The 12130-nt window shown below is 41.3% G+C and overlaps 1 protein-coding gene across 13 annotated transcripts in view; it reads right to left on the bottom strand.

Annotated features, from left to right (window-relative positions):
• Magi2 (membrane associated guanylate kinase, WW and PDZ domain containing 2) overlaps positions 1-12130 on the bottom strand; it is a 1445964-nt gene that overhangs the window by 770035 nt on the left and 663799 nt on the right. Inside the window, exon 1 of one of the 13 annotated variants that reach the window (XM_076566334.1) lies at positions 11565-11937. The exons of 10 other annotated variants lie outside the window; for them this stretch is intronic. The gene's annotated coding sequence lies outside the window, so the exon portion shown is untranslated. Of the gene's footprint in view, positions 1-11564; positions 11938-12130 lie in introns of those variants that run through there. 2 more of the 13 variants (XM_076566333.1, XM_076566335.1) reach the window with 2 other exon arrangements.

Below are 12130 nucleotides of genomic sequence, written 5' to 3'. Positions count from 1 at the left end.
CATACTCTGTCCTATGACGTGCCATTAAACACAGCTTAACCACCGCAGGAAGTTGGTGACTGCTACGTGTGCACTTTCCCATGAACTTCTAGACCTTATTCCTACCTGCCTCGAGGACTAGGCAGTGATCAGGGATGGCAAGTAAGCGCTGGCAACTGAGCATACTCAGCAGATCTATACATTTCCACCCCTATAGCTCCTCTCTCCCGCCAGGACTTGACGCTGCTCTTCTCAATGCTGCCTTCCCTTGCTTCCTATCTAAACATACCTTTTGAGACAGCAAGTTATTTAATTTTCCTTATTAACTTTTGCATTATTGGTCTTTCTCATAAAGATTTTTTTCCTCATTGTGTTTATTGCTATATTACAAGCACCTGGAACAATGCCTAAAACATAGCAGGTATTCAATAGATCACTATAATATGAATGAATGGGATATGTTAAAATACACTTATGAAAACCCTCTAAGCTTCATAGACAGAGAACTGACTGCTTTATAATTCTATTGACTTCTGTTTTTCTGATATTCTCTTTTATTATTCTCTACAGTAAAGTGTATTTTTTGTGTGCTGAAAATGACATGTTCACTAGGTCTTTTTGACACTGCAAACTGTATATACACATTTTTATGCACGGTTCAATGTGAAAATGAAGAAGAGCATCATGGCCTGGGGTGGGGTGCTCCCATCATAAAAGAGCCTCCTCTCATCATTTCTGTTCATCTCTCTATATCCTGCGTGTGTGTTGTATCTGCTAAGACACCATATTCTTTCTTGTAAGTTTTATTCCTTTTAAGTCATTATTATTTGTGTGTGTGTGTGTGTGTGTGTGTGTGTGTGTGTGTGTGTGTGTGTGTGTGTATTCTAGAAGAGGGCATCTGATCCCCTAGAACTAGACTTATAGACATTTGTGAGCTACCATTTGAGTGCTGAGAATTGAACTGGAGTCCTCTAAAAAAGCAGCCAGTGCTCGTAACCACTGGGCCATCCATCTAGCCCCACAACATTCTTTGTAGACAAATTTCTAAATGGTCTTATTAAATAAGAAAAAAATGGAGCCAAATATAGGGGTGAAAGCCTTACAGATCAGGGAAATAGGAATATAGCCACCAGCCAACCTCACCTCACCAGCTCTGCAGCTTCCAAATGTGAGCTATTTCTTATCTTACCCACGCCTTTATTGCCTTGCTGTTCTGCCCTCTCATTGGCTCTTAGTCCAGCTCACTCACTTCCTTGTCACTGCCTGTCTGTACAGACCTCCAGGTCTCTATGGTTGGTACTGGGATTAAAGGCGTGTGTCACCATGCTTGGCTCTGTTCCCTAGTGTGACCTTGAACACACAGAGACCCTTTCTGATAAGTGATTGGATTAAGGGCGTGTGCTACCACTGTCTGACTTCTATGTTTACTTAAAATGTCTTGCTATTTCCTCTGATCTCCAGGCAAACTTTATTAAAGCACAAATAAAATATCATTACAATTCTTTATGGATCTCAGGCAACACTGTTCTTCTGTCCAATTATCCTTTCCTTCTTCTGCAACTGAAAGAGTGATGTTAGTTCTGAGATTGTGCAGTCCTTCGCTGCTCTTCTGATCCAGGTAGAGTGACATACCTCTCCCTTTATGCATATTCATACCGTAGTGGTTACTGTCAGTCCACCACATTTATGTCCTATGTTCTCATATATCTAACACTAAATCGAGAGATTTTCATGGGCTTCAAGAGCCCTATATTGTTAGCAGCTAACTAAATCTTGCACAAGACAATATGGAATTTTTGCTTAAAGAACTCATCCACTCAACTCATGCAATACAAATGTAATTCTAGTATACACTCTTAGGAAGACAATTATCTGAGAGAATCTTTCCAGGAATTAGTGCAAAGTAAATAACAACAGTGATCTCCATAATAAGTAACCTCAAGCTTCCCAGAGTGAGAAACTGCAGTAGAAATAAATTATAAATATTTAATATTTTACAACTTCCAATTTGAGATTCTAACCTATTTAAAATTATATGTATAGACACATAAAGACAAATAGCTTCTCTACTTCCCAGTTTCAAATTCAGGTCGAGGTTAATATAAACAGGACAAAGATGACCAGATAAATCTCATTTAACAACTGAGAAAGCCATCTAAACACACAGAGATAACAGTTGACAATTTCTTTAAAGTATGATTTGAACATTCTTGGCATTGGAGCTTTAAAATGTGTAGAACGAAAAGTAGAATTAGATGGTCAATGAGAAGTTCCTATCTCCCCTCTAGTTGCAAATGACAAGAAGGCAGACTTAAGGTGGCAATGTTTCTTTACATGTGAGAACTGAGCATCTCATTGCGATAAACTCATTAGTTGTTTGAAAGAATAATAGGCTATCGAGTTGTGACCAAAAGTTGTTAATTAAGCAAAATGCCTGCTATTTTCTTTCATGATGTTATAACAAAATAATATGCATATTAACAATAGTTGAATATCTTAAAGTGTAAGTTTATGTGTGAAATTTTAATCACACGTTTCCCCTATCTTCCAAGATAAAAATGTTAGTTTTCTCAAGTTAAACCTTCAAATAAATAAATAAATAAATAAATAAATAAATAAATAAATAAAAGAGATTGCTCAGAACAATTTTTCTGAACATTGGCCTTTTATAACCCATAGGCCTTTCTGCATGATGTAATTTTTTAGTACCACATTATAATCTGGAGTGCAATATTGATGTAGAAGTTACAATATTGAAGTTTCCATTTGAGCTGGAGAAATAACTCAATGGTAGAACACATGACTAGCAAGCACAAAGGCCTGGGTTCAAGCTCCAGCACTGTAAGAAGTAAAAGAAATTCCCTGCAGATGAAACTGCATTTATATTTAACTGACAGATAAAATGTACTTTATCTTGTACCTTGTGGTGTTGTTAAGAACATTTGCATTGTGGTATGGTTCAGTCTAGCCAACTAACATGTGTAACAGACCACAGAGTTAGCATTGCTGTGATGAGAGCACATAAAACACTTTACATCCACTAATTTGCCAGCAACTGCAGCCATTTTGCTATAGAACAAGCCTTTTGAAGTGTGTAGCTCCTAACTATAATCCTATGTCCGTCAGTCAGCATCTCCCCTACTGCTTAACTAGTCCAAACTCAGGTGACTATTTGGCTTCCTAAAGATGTGAGAGAAATGATTTTAGACTCTACATATGAACATTGTATATTCCCAAGCTGAACTCCCGTATCTCAGGTAGTGAGGCGACTCTCTTCCTTAGCAAATTCTGAGGTTAACTCTCCTTGACAAGCTATTGAGTACTACCCATAGTTTGTTTGAATGGAAGAAAGAAATTGATATGAAGTATGCAAACTCTCTTCTTTTGCATCTTTAGGAACAATTATCCCACTCTTAGTATGTATGTAAAGTAAGAACAATGATGGCCCTTAGATTGTCTTTTTGTCAAACCAACTGGAGTATTAGTATCCATTTCCAAAATGTACCTGAGGCAAATGTCTAGAAAATGATAGTGGAAGTGATCACATCTCAGCTTCCTCGAGCAGCCAGAAGGACCTGGTATAAGATAATATCAGCTACAGCTTCTGTTTATTTATTGAGTGCCTATGCTGTGCCAAACGTGCTGTAGGAACCCATTTCATCCCTAATATTGGAAAAGCATTGCCAAGAAGTATTTTAATCCTCTCTTTACTGAAAAGGAAATTGAGGTTTGAAAGCCAAAGGAAGCTGCCTGGTTCTCTGTGTTAAATATCTGCTAAAATCCAGACTTCATTCTAGTCTCTCCTGCTGTGTGTGTATATATCACTAGTTGATGTATATAGAAAGAGCTGCTCTAGGGAACAGAAAGACTTTAGCTTCTTTCTCTCCTGAGTCATGTGAAACTTGAAGAAGAAATTGCTTCCATGTTATAGCTTATGAAAAAAACTTCCTTATTCACAGTGTGTCCTCGAGTTACCAGCTAAGTCATAGGCTACACAGATCAATCAAAACTTCATAGGAAACATCTAAACACTGTTTTTCAAAGAGTGAGTACCATTTAGGAATCATGTTAAAATGTGCAGACGCTGATTCAATAGGTTGAGATGAGGTCCCAAATTCTGTTTACAATCTCTAAAATTATGGTGATGCTTCTGGTCTAAAGACTACACTCACAACAGCACAGCTCCAAAGAGAACACATCTCTTTAGCGCCTCATAGCAACAGCAGGCAGGATGCAAAGAACCATTGGGCTGAGGAAAGATGGGACACAGCTTCAGACAAAAAGACTAGCACGGGGCCAGAGAGATTGCCCAGTGGTTAAGGTCACTGTCTGCTCTTGCAGATGACCCAGGTTCAGTTCCCAGCACCCACATGGAGGCTCACAATATTCTTAAACTCCTGTTCCTGGGTAGCTGACACTTCTTGTAACCTCTGTGGTTTCCTGGTCACACATGGTGCATATGCATACACTCAAACACACACACACACACACACACACACACACACACACACACACACAAAGTTAAATGAATAAATTTTAAATAGACAAACCTAATGCACAGCTTCTATTCTATACAAAGTTAATTCACATATCAAAATAGTTCACTTACTCTCCTTCCATTTTACTGTCCACTGATCACATTTGAACATTACATTTTATGGGTTGTTAGTAAAAACTTTGCAGTAGGTTTTAGTAATCTTAAACTTTTTTCTTCAGTTTTACCAGAGGCACAGGTTATATCAAATAGAGATTATGAACTATCTAATTTCATAAAGTCATATTATATTCTTTCTTCCATGATGTGGACAAGAAGACCAGCTTGCTCAAGATAAGTGAACGCCATAAGAACTATATTATCATCCTCTCTTAGGCAATGACACAGGAAGTGAACTCCATGAGAACTATGCTATTATCTCTCTTAGACAATGGCACAGGAAGTGAACTCCATGAGAACTATGCTATTGTCCTCTATTAGGCAATAACACAGGAGTGAACTCCATAAGAACTATATTATCATCCTCTATTAGGCAATGACACAGGAAGTGAACTCCATGAGAACTATGCTATTGTCCTCTCTTAGGCAATGACACAGGAAGTAAACTCCATGAGAACTGTATTATCATCCTCTATTAGGCAATGACACAGGAAGTGAACTCCATGAGAACTATGCTATCGTCCTCTATTAGGCAATGACACAGGAAGTGAACTCCATGAGAACTATGCTATCGTCCTCTATTAGGCAACGACACAGGAAGTGAACTCCATAAGAACTATATTATCATCCTCTATTAGGCAACGACACAGGAGATAATCAAAGAGGTGACTTAGTGGGATACTCTCTAAGTAAAAAAGCACAATATATGTCATGCATGTGCATATTCATATGGTTAAGACAGAAGCCAGCATTTCCTAAGATCCAGAGAGTACTGAGCAAGGCAGGCTTCAAAGAAGACTCATTTTTACAGTTAACATGCTCCTTGAAAAGAACATTCCAGTTTTGAGGGGTAAAAGTTATAAAAGGCTCATATATAGCAAAGTAACACAATATAGTTTTATGTACTTGGCTAGAATGATTATTAAGACATGGAATGAGAAAACATCAGCCTTTTGGTAGACCTCCATTCAGGTATAGAGTATAGACAGAGAACATTCTGGACAATCAAAAGTATCCTTTCAAGTTTGGGGAATGTGAACTCTATATATGTATTAATGGTTTGAAACCAATTTCTTCACTGCTGACTCAGGCGTATGGAACCAGTAAAGGATCTTCTTAACACCAGGGCACCAACCATGAAAGACCTGTAATCTCCAGAGCAACAGCTATAAACCAGGAAGCATAAGCTGCCTTACGCAGCACTGGATACATAAAAGTTTGCTGCACAAAGGAAACAAGTGGTCATAGCTGAAGGACACGCATGGAGCAGAACTTTATATTTTGCTGGCCAAACCCAGCTCTGCTTGTAGTTTTTTCTTTTGAAATAAAAGGGGGATGGAAAAAACTCACTGTCTAAAGTATCTCTTTACCTAACACATACTGAAGGTCCTGTACACAATGTTAGGAGGGGGCTCTGTGTGATAGCTCAAAGGGATGATACACACTGTCTATTTCTGTTGTCAAGGCAAAGACACCTAAAAGACCATGTGTGTGACATACTGTCAAGGGCAGTTTGCAATAGCATTTATTGGCAAGCAGTCCTAAGAGGAACTCTACTTTTTAGACAGATACTCACCCTGACTTACCCTAAAAAGACTAGTATTTCCAGCTAAACCAGAGTGTGGGGGGGGCAGACTAATGATTTTTCATAGAGCTGAATATCTCCTACACCATATCTGAAAACCATCCAGTAAAATGGAGACTATTAACCAATAACTTCACTAGTTAGAGGCCACCTGTCCCACTTACAAAGTCACTTAAACATTTTCAGCTCTTAGAAATATTAAGAATCTATTTTTAAACAATTGTTAGTGTAGTAGTTTAAGGACAACAGTAAGACCAGAGGAGACAACTCCCTCCTCTCATGCTCTGGTGGGAAGTTAAGGTTTCCAAGGGGTGTTTGGAAGAACGCAATAAAATGAAACCTCGGCTGTCTATCAATAAGATGGTGATGTATTTATAGAGCATAAATGACAAGAGGGTTATGCTGAGCACTTTCAATAAGCCTCAATTAAAGTAATCGATATTGCCAAAGGAATCTTTAAAAGCACCCCTGACAGCAAAGTTCTCTGAGATTAGTTCTAAATGCTGAAATAGGGTACTTCAAGGCAAAGGGGGAAATAAATTCCAGTGTCCAGGAATTAACTGCTAGCTATTCCATCCCACAGAATCTCAAGGTTATCCAGTGAAAGAAACAGTAAATGAGTTCATGGATAGCTCCCCTCCCCACCCCTGTACCCACTGTATCCAGGAAAACAAACCCAAGTGGTGCACTCACGGGACTTCAACATACCTGTGGGAAATCACACTGACCACTTTTATTCAGTGTTTGTCCACAATGTTAAGCTGTTATTCCTCTTCTCTGATAGTTTCAATGTCACTTATTAGTCCTGGTCTGCGGGAAGTCCCACCTCTTCCATAAGTCCCTTATTTTGTGTTCTTGCGTTATAACAGATGACTATGAAATGAAATTCTCACTCATAGACTCATGAAGCAGTTGTCCATCTTTCCCCTTGGAGGTCTCTGAAGAAAACAAGCCCCTTGCAGGCAGGTTCCGCACTGTTTTCTGCTTTGCAGCCTCTCACTGGAAAGCACCGCCCTGAGCAGTACACAGTGTGGTTTACACAAGAACTCCTGGGGGAGTTCTGCCCCAGGGGAGCTTTCCAGGCTCCCAGGATGAATAGCAGCTTGGTTAGACAGTGTCACTGCGTTCAGGAGACCCAGACAGGACCAGATACAAAGGAGGAGCTGAGAGGCACCAGGAAAGCACACCTTTGCTTGGGACTGATCTAGGGATACTTTACATAGATTACACGGTACTTTTCTGAAATATTGCAACAACACTCACACCAGGATTTTTCAAAGATGAAAGTTCCTCATAAGGGGCACATGTTGGGACTAGCCTGGTTATAGGATTCTGAAATTTGACAATCCAGTGTAGGAAATTGTTCTCTATCCAGCACCTATCTTTGAACAATGCTGTTGCCTTAGTAATATTTTTTTTTTGCATTCATTTGCTCACTCAGAAACCATTCAATACATACTTAATTTGTAAGTTGATATAATTTGAGACCCATGAAAGGCTACTTTGAGTAAAATGAACTTAGGCTCTGGCTCCAGAATGTCCTGCCTCCTGATAGACACTGATATTAACCAAATAATGATACTTACATAAAACCGAACATCAACACACCTGTAAAGTATAATAAAGGATAATGAGCCCTGAGTACATTTCACTGTGAAGCAAAGAACAATTTGAGAAAGAAAAGTGGGCACAGAAGGTGCTTTCAGAAAGCACACACTTTTTAGTCTGTGACAGAGCTATTCTCGTCATAAGGACAAGGGAAAGAACTGATATGGTATAAACTGTCATGGTTGATCTATGTGAACAGCCCGAACTCACAGTTCACAGGTAATAAAAGTCTGGTTTAAAAAACAAACAAACAAAAAAACACCATCAAATGCAGTTAAAATAAGAGCACAATTTAATTTTTTTCAGTTACACTAAAATGTTATTCTCCACATAGTAAGCAACTGAGGTCTCAGGGGGATTGCTGCAAGTTGTGTGACTTCAGCCAAAGTTGGTGGCGTGACAGACTTTGAGGGGAATGTACCTGAAACTGAACATAAAGCTGAAGTAGTTTAAGCTCAGAGCCTTTCATTGTGCCTCTGCTTACTTAATGTCATGTTGCCATCTACTAAGGCTTTTAACAATTTAAAATAGAATTTTAGGTCATAGAATTCCAAAAGTGACAGAGAAAGTGGATGTCAGACATCAAGCTCTGCTGCATAAGACCTTCTGAGATTTCTTAGCTATGTGCTAACAAATATTTCAAGGACTAAATGAGAATCAAATATCTTTGTCTAAAACTTGATTGTTCTATCTCAATTTTTCCTTTCTATGCCACAGGCATCTTACGAAAAACCTTTTTTTATTCCTAAGAATTTTTTTATGTTCTAAGTTCAAAGCCAGGAGAACATTTTAGCCCCTGGGTCTTGCTCCTTGGCGGGGACTGGGGTCTGGCTCGGTGGATGACCCTTGCCTGGCCCAGCTCTGGGTTGGAGCAGTCGCACTGGAAGGAAAAGCATCAGCTTGGGCAGCACACACTTCATTGCAAAACCACCCCAGCCCCTAAGGCTTCCAGGTGTGCTGGGTTCTTCCCAAAGGTCGATTTTGTTTTAGCTGTTTTACAGCTTCTAACACAAAACACATCCTTGTCCTGAAGTTCTAAAGCTTAGTGACTCTTCTGGGTTTCTAGTTTGTGCTGAGTACTCCCAGCTTCTAAAAGGGAATGGATCCTTGGCCTACACACATGCCCTCTGGTCATCCACACCTGAGATTTCTCAGGCTGAGCACCTCGTCTGCGGTCATTGATAGTCTGGAGGAGTGACCCTGCTGATCTCTATGAACTCTGAGCTCCCCAGGTGTGTTGTTCTGTCTGTTGTTCTGCTCTGATTGCATCAGTTTCCCCAGAGCACACCATGTCCCGTACCCACACTGCCCACATGGAACCAGCTCCACATGCTGCGATTAAGTCCCAGCTCTCTTGTGCTACTGCAGAGGCTAAAGTATGGCCTCAGTAAGCTTGTACCTTTTTCAAAATTATTTTAAACAGACTCCAGAAAATCTGTGCTCTGGTTCTTCCGTACAGAAAGGGATTCGGGCTATAAACCTTTAGAAGGATAACCTTCAGTAGGGCAATGACCATGATGCCATTAGAATTATTGAACTAAATAAAGTCACACTCGTGCTAGTCCCAAGATGACCCCATACATTGTGCAGGAAGTACTGAGGGTCTTCCAAATGTCTGTAACCAGAACTGCCACACAATGTAGAGAACAATTCCCCTTTGCAGGGCACACACTGCTACACTATTCTGCATGCTCGCGCTGCCTTCTTTAGTAGCTAAGTCCTTTCGCACTGCACCTTATGCCTAAAACATGAGGAAACCAGCCCCCCCCCCCCACATGAACATGCTTCACACTCTCAGAATCATTTTAGGATGCTGTGTAACGGAGAACAGTGGATTTTACACACCCCCAACAACACATGCTTCCTCACCCACAGCCCTCTGCTAAAGTGGATCCTGCCTCTGCTGGTGGGAGCTTCGCAAACTGAAGCCCAAATAAAGGCGGAAAGGGGTGGAGTGGCTTGCTCCAACACCTCCACCACCTGCTCCGTATAGGAATTCCTTAATAGGCACTTGTGCAGGACAGCAGAGAAGTGTGTTCCTTCCCTGTCTTGTAACTCGGGTACGCAGCTTTCTCCCAGCACAATGGATTCACAAAGAGAGAAAAACCATAGGACAGGAAATGGCAGCTTTATATTCTCAGAGATGGATGATGGGCAGGTACCCGTAGGTTTTTACTTCTCACTTTCCATTCCAAAAGTCCAAATGCAAAGGGCCACATGGGGGGGGGCATTTTCTTAGAGAAATCATTGACTTGCAGACAAAAAAAAAAGTGTTTCGTGTCATGTCCCAACAAATCTAATCTACCCTTTTAAAAATGGAAACCTGTGATTGCCGGGAAGTGATCTGCTGCTAGCTTTGCTCTGGGTAGTTTGTATTTCAAGTCAAACCGTCACCACCCACTCTCCATTCAAGCCGAGATTTTAAAAGGCAGGCAAACTGAAAGGAACCACGAGTCAGCCCGTCCCTCTCAGAAAACAGCCAGCACAGCAAAGCACGACGCTGGTGAAGGGCTCCGTACTTGAAGACCATCTCCTCAGGACAGGAGGAGAGATATGGAGCCATTTTTCACCAGCTTCACAAGAAAATGTCAGCTCACAGCGGCTCGTGCATTGCCAGAGCGCATCTTAATTTGGCCCAAAGGGACGCGGCCAGTCACCCTCACAGAACATTTTCCTAAATAGTCCATTGCAAATCTGATCCCCTGAGCTCTAAGCATCTTGGGAATAGAATGTTTGGCAATCGTACAGTACAGAAATGCATCCTATTCAAAACTAAATGTCCTCACGTTTGCTTTGGCAATAATGGAAATTAGACACTTCTGAGCTAAAATAAATAAATAAATAAATACACAGGAAGAGAAAAGGCTCCTGTCACGCTCCTCGCCCTCCTCCAGCGTTCTGACTAATACCTCTGGGCAGTTTACTTCAGAATGGAGCAGATTCTTGACCAGGGTACAATGGCAAATTGGCACACAAGCCTCCAGCTCTCACCAAAGCACAGGCAATGCTTTCTTTGTAAAAACACGGGGAAATACTCACGCTGGAACAAAAGACACTCTATCTGCAAAGCCAGAAGTGAGAGAAATTATGTATTTGATTTACACACATCTGTACCCACTCACAAAAAAGGCTTTGGACCTTTAATCATTTCATTTAATCATACCGCACTGTATTCTTTCCCCAACCCAGGCGCATTACGATTATTTTTTTAAAGCTTTGGTTCCAATAGGTGGTGAAACACGCTGCTGGAAGAATACCTGGGGTGTGCCTTTGTTGACAGGGTGCCATTTCAAACTTATAATATTTGAACTCAATTGTGGGAAATGCAGTGGGTTATCTGAGCATTATTCTGACATTAGCCAAAATGCCAAGTCAGCAGATATTTGCTGTTTACATTTCACAATACCTTCAACATGCATTTTGCAGTCTGGTGGGGCAAAATGATAACTAGTCTCCAAACAGCCACCTGACAACCTCGGGCAGAAGCACACATTGTGACTCAGAGGAGACATCATGATGGCTCTCCGCGGGCTGTATTAAACAAAAGCTCCGGAAGCCAGTGAGAGGCTCTCGGTACCCGGAGTAGAGTCAAAGCAAGTTTAGGCTCACATCTGGTGTAATACAGCACTGTCTTACCCAGGGTTGGGGAACAGGGGGGTATGGAGGCTATAAATAGAAAATACACACATAGACAGACAGAATCCCGAAGCCGGAGCCGGTCCGTTTAGGCTTACTAACCTGGAACTGAGCTCAGAGCAAGCCCAGGAGCCGCGCGTCCTCTCGCACCTTTCCATGGTCCTCAGTCAGCGTCTTCCCAAACCACCTGTACTGATCCAACCCATCCTCCGATAAAATTATCTTCTTGGGAGAAGTAGTCTTTGCTGAGCTTTGATCTTGACAGCATAAACGTCTAGAATTATCCTCTTGAAGCGAGACACAGCAACACAAAACTGCTCCTGAGGTCTATTGTTTTCCTCCTCTCAAAGATGAAGCATGCAGCACTTCTCTCTCTCTCTCTCTCTCTCTCTCTCTCTCTCTCTCTCTCTCTCTCTCTCTCTCTCTCTCTCTCTCTCTCTCTCTCTCTCTCTCTCTCTCTCTCTCTCTCCCTCCCTCCCTCTCTCTCTCCCTCTCCTCTCTAGCATACGCTAGCTCCCTCCTTTCTCTTCCCCCAACCCCCCACTAGCAACCTCACTGGATTCCCATTCAGTCAGGGTCATTTACATCTCACAGCATGAAAACCTGGGTTATACCCAAGTCTGTCTCTCACTTTTGGATTTCCTCAGGAAAAGGGAGGGGGCGGCTCT

Source organism: Peromyscus maniculatus, chromosome 3, assembly GCF_049852395.1.
Source record: "Peromyscus maniculatus bairdii isolate BWxNUB_F1_BW_parent chromosome 3, HU_Pman_BW_mat_3.1, whole genome shotgun sequence".
Taxonomy (NCBI): Eukaryota; Metazoa; Chordata; class Mammalia; order Rodentia; family Cricetidae; genus Peromyscus; species Peromyscus maniculatus.
Note: the sequence above shows the minus strand (reverse complement) of the source record. Positions and strands in the feature narration are given on the sequence as shown.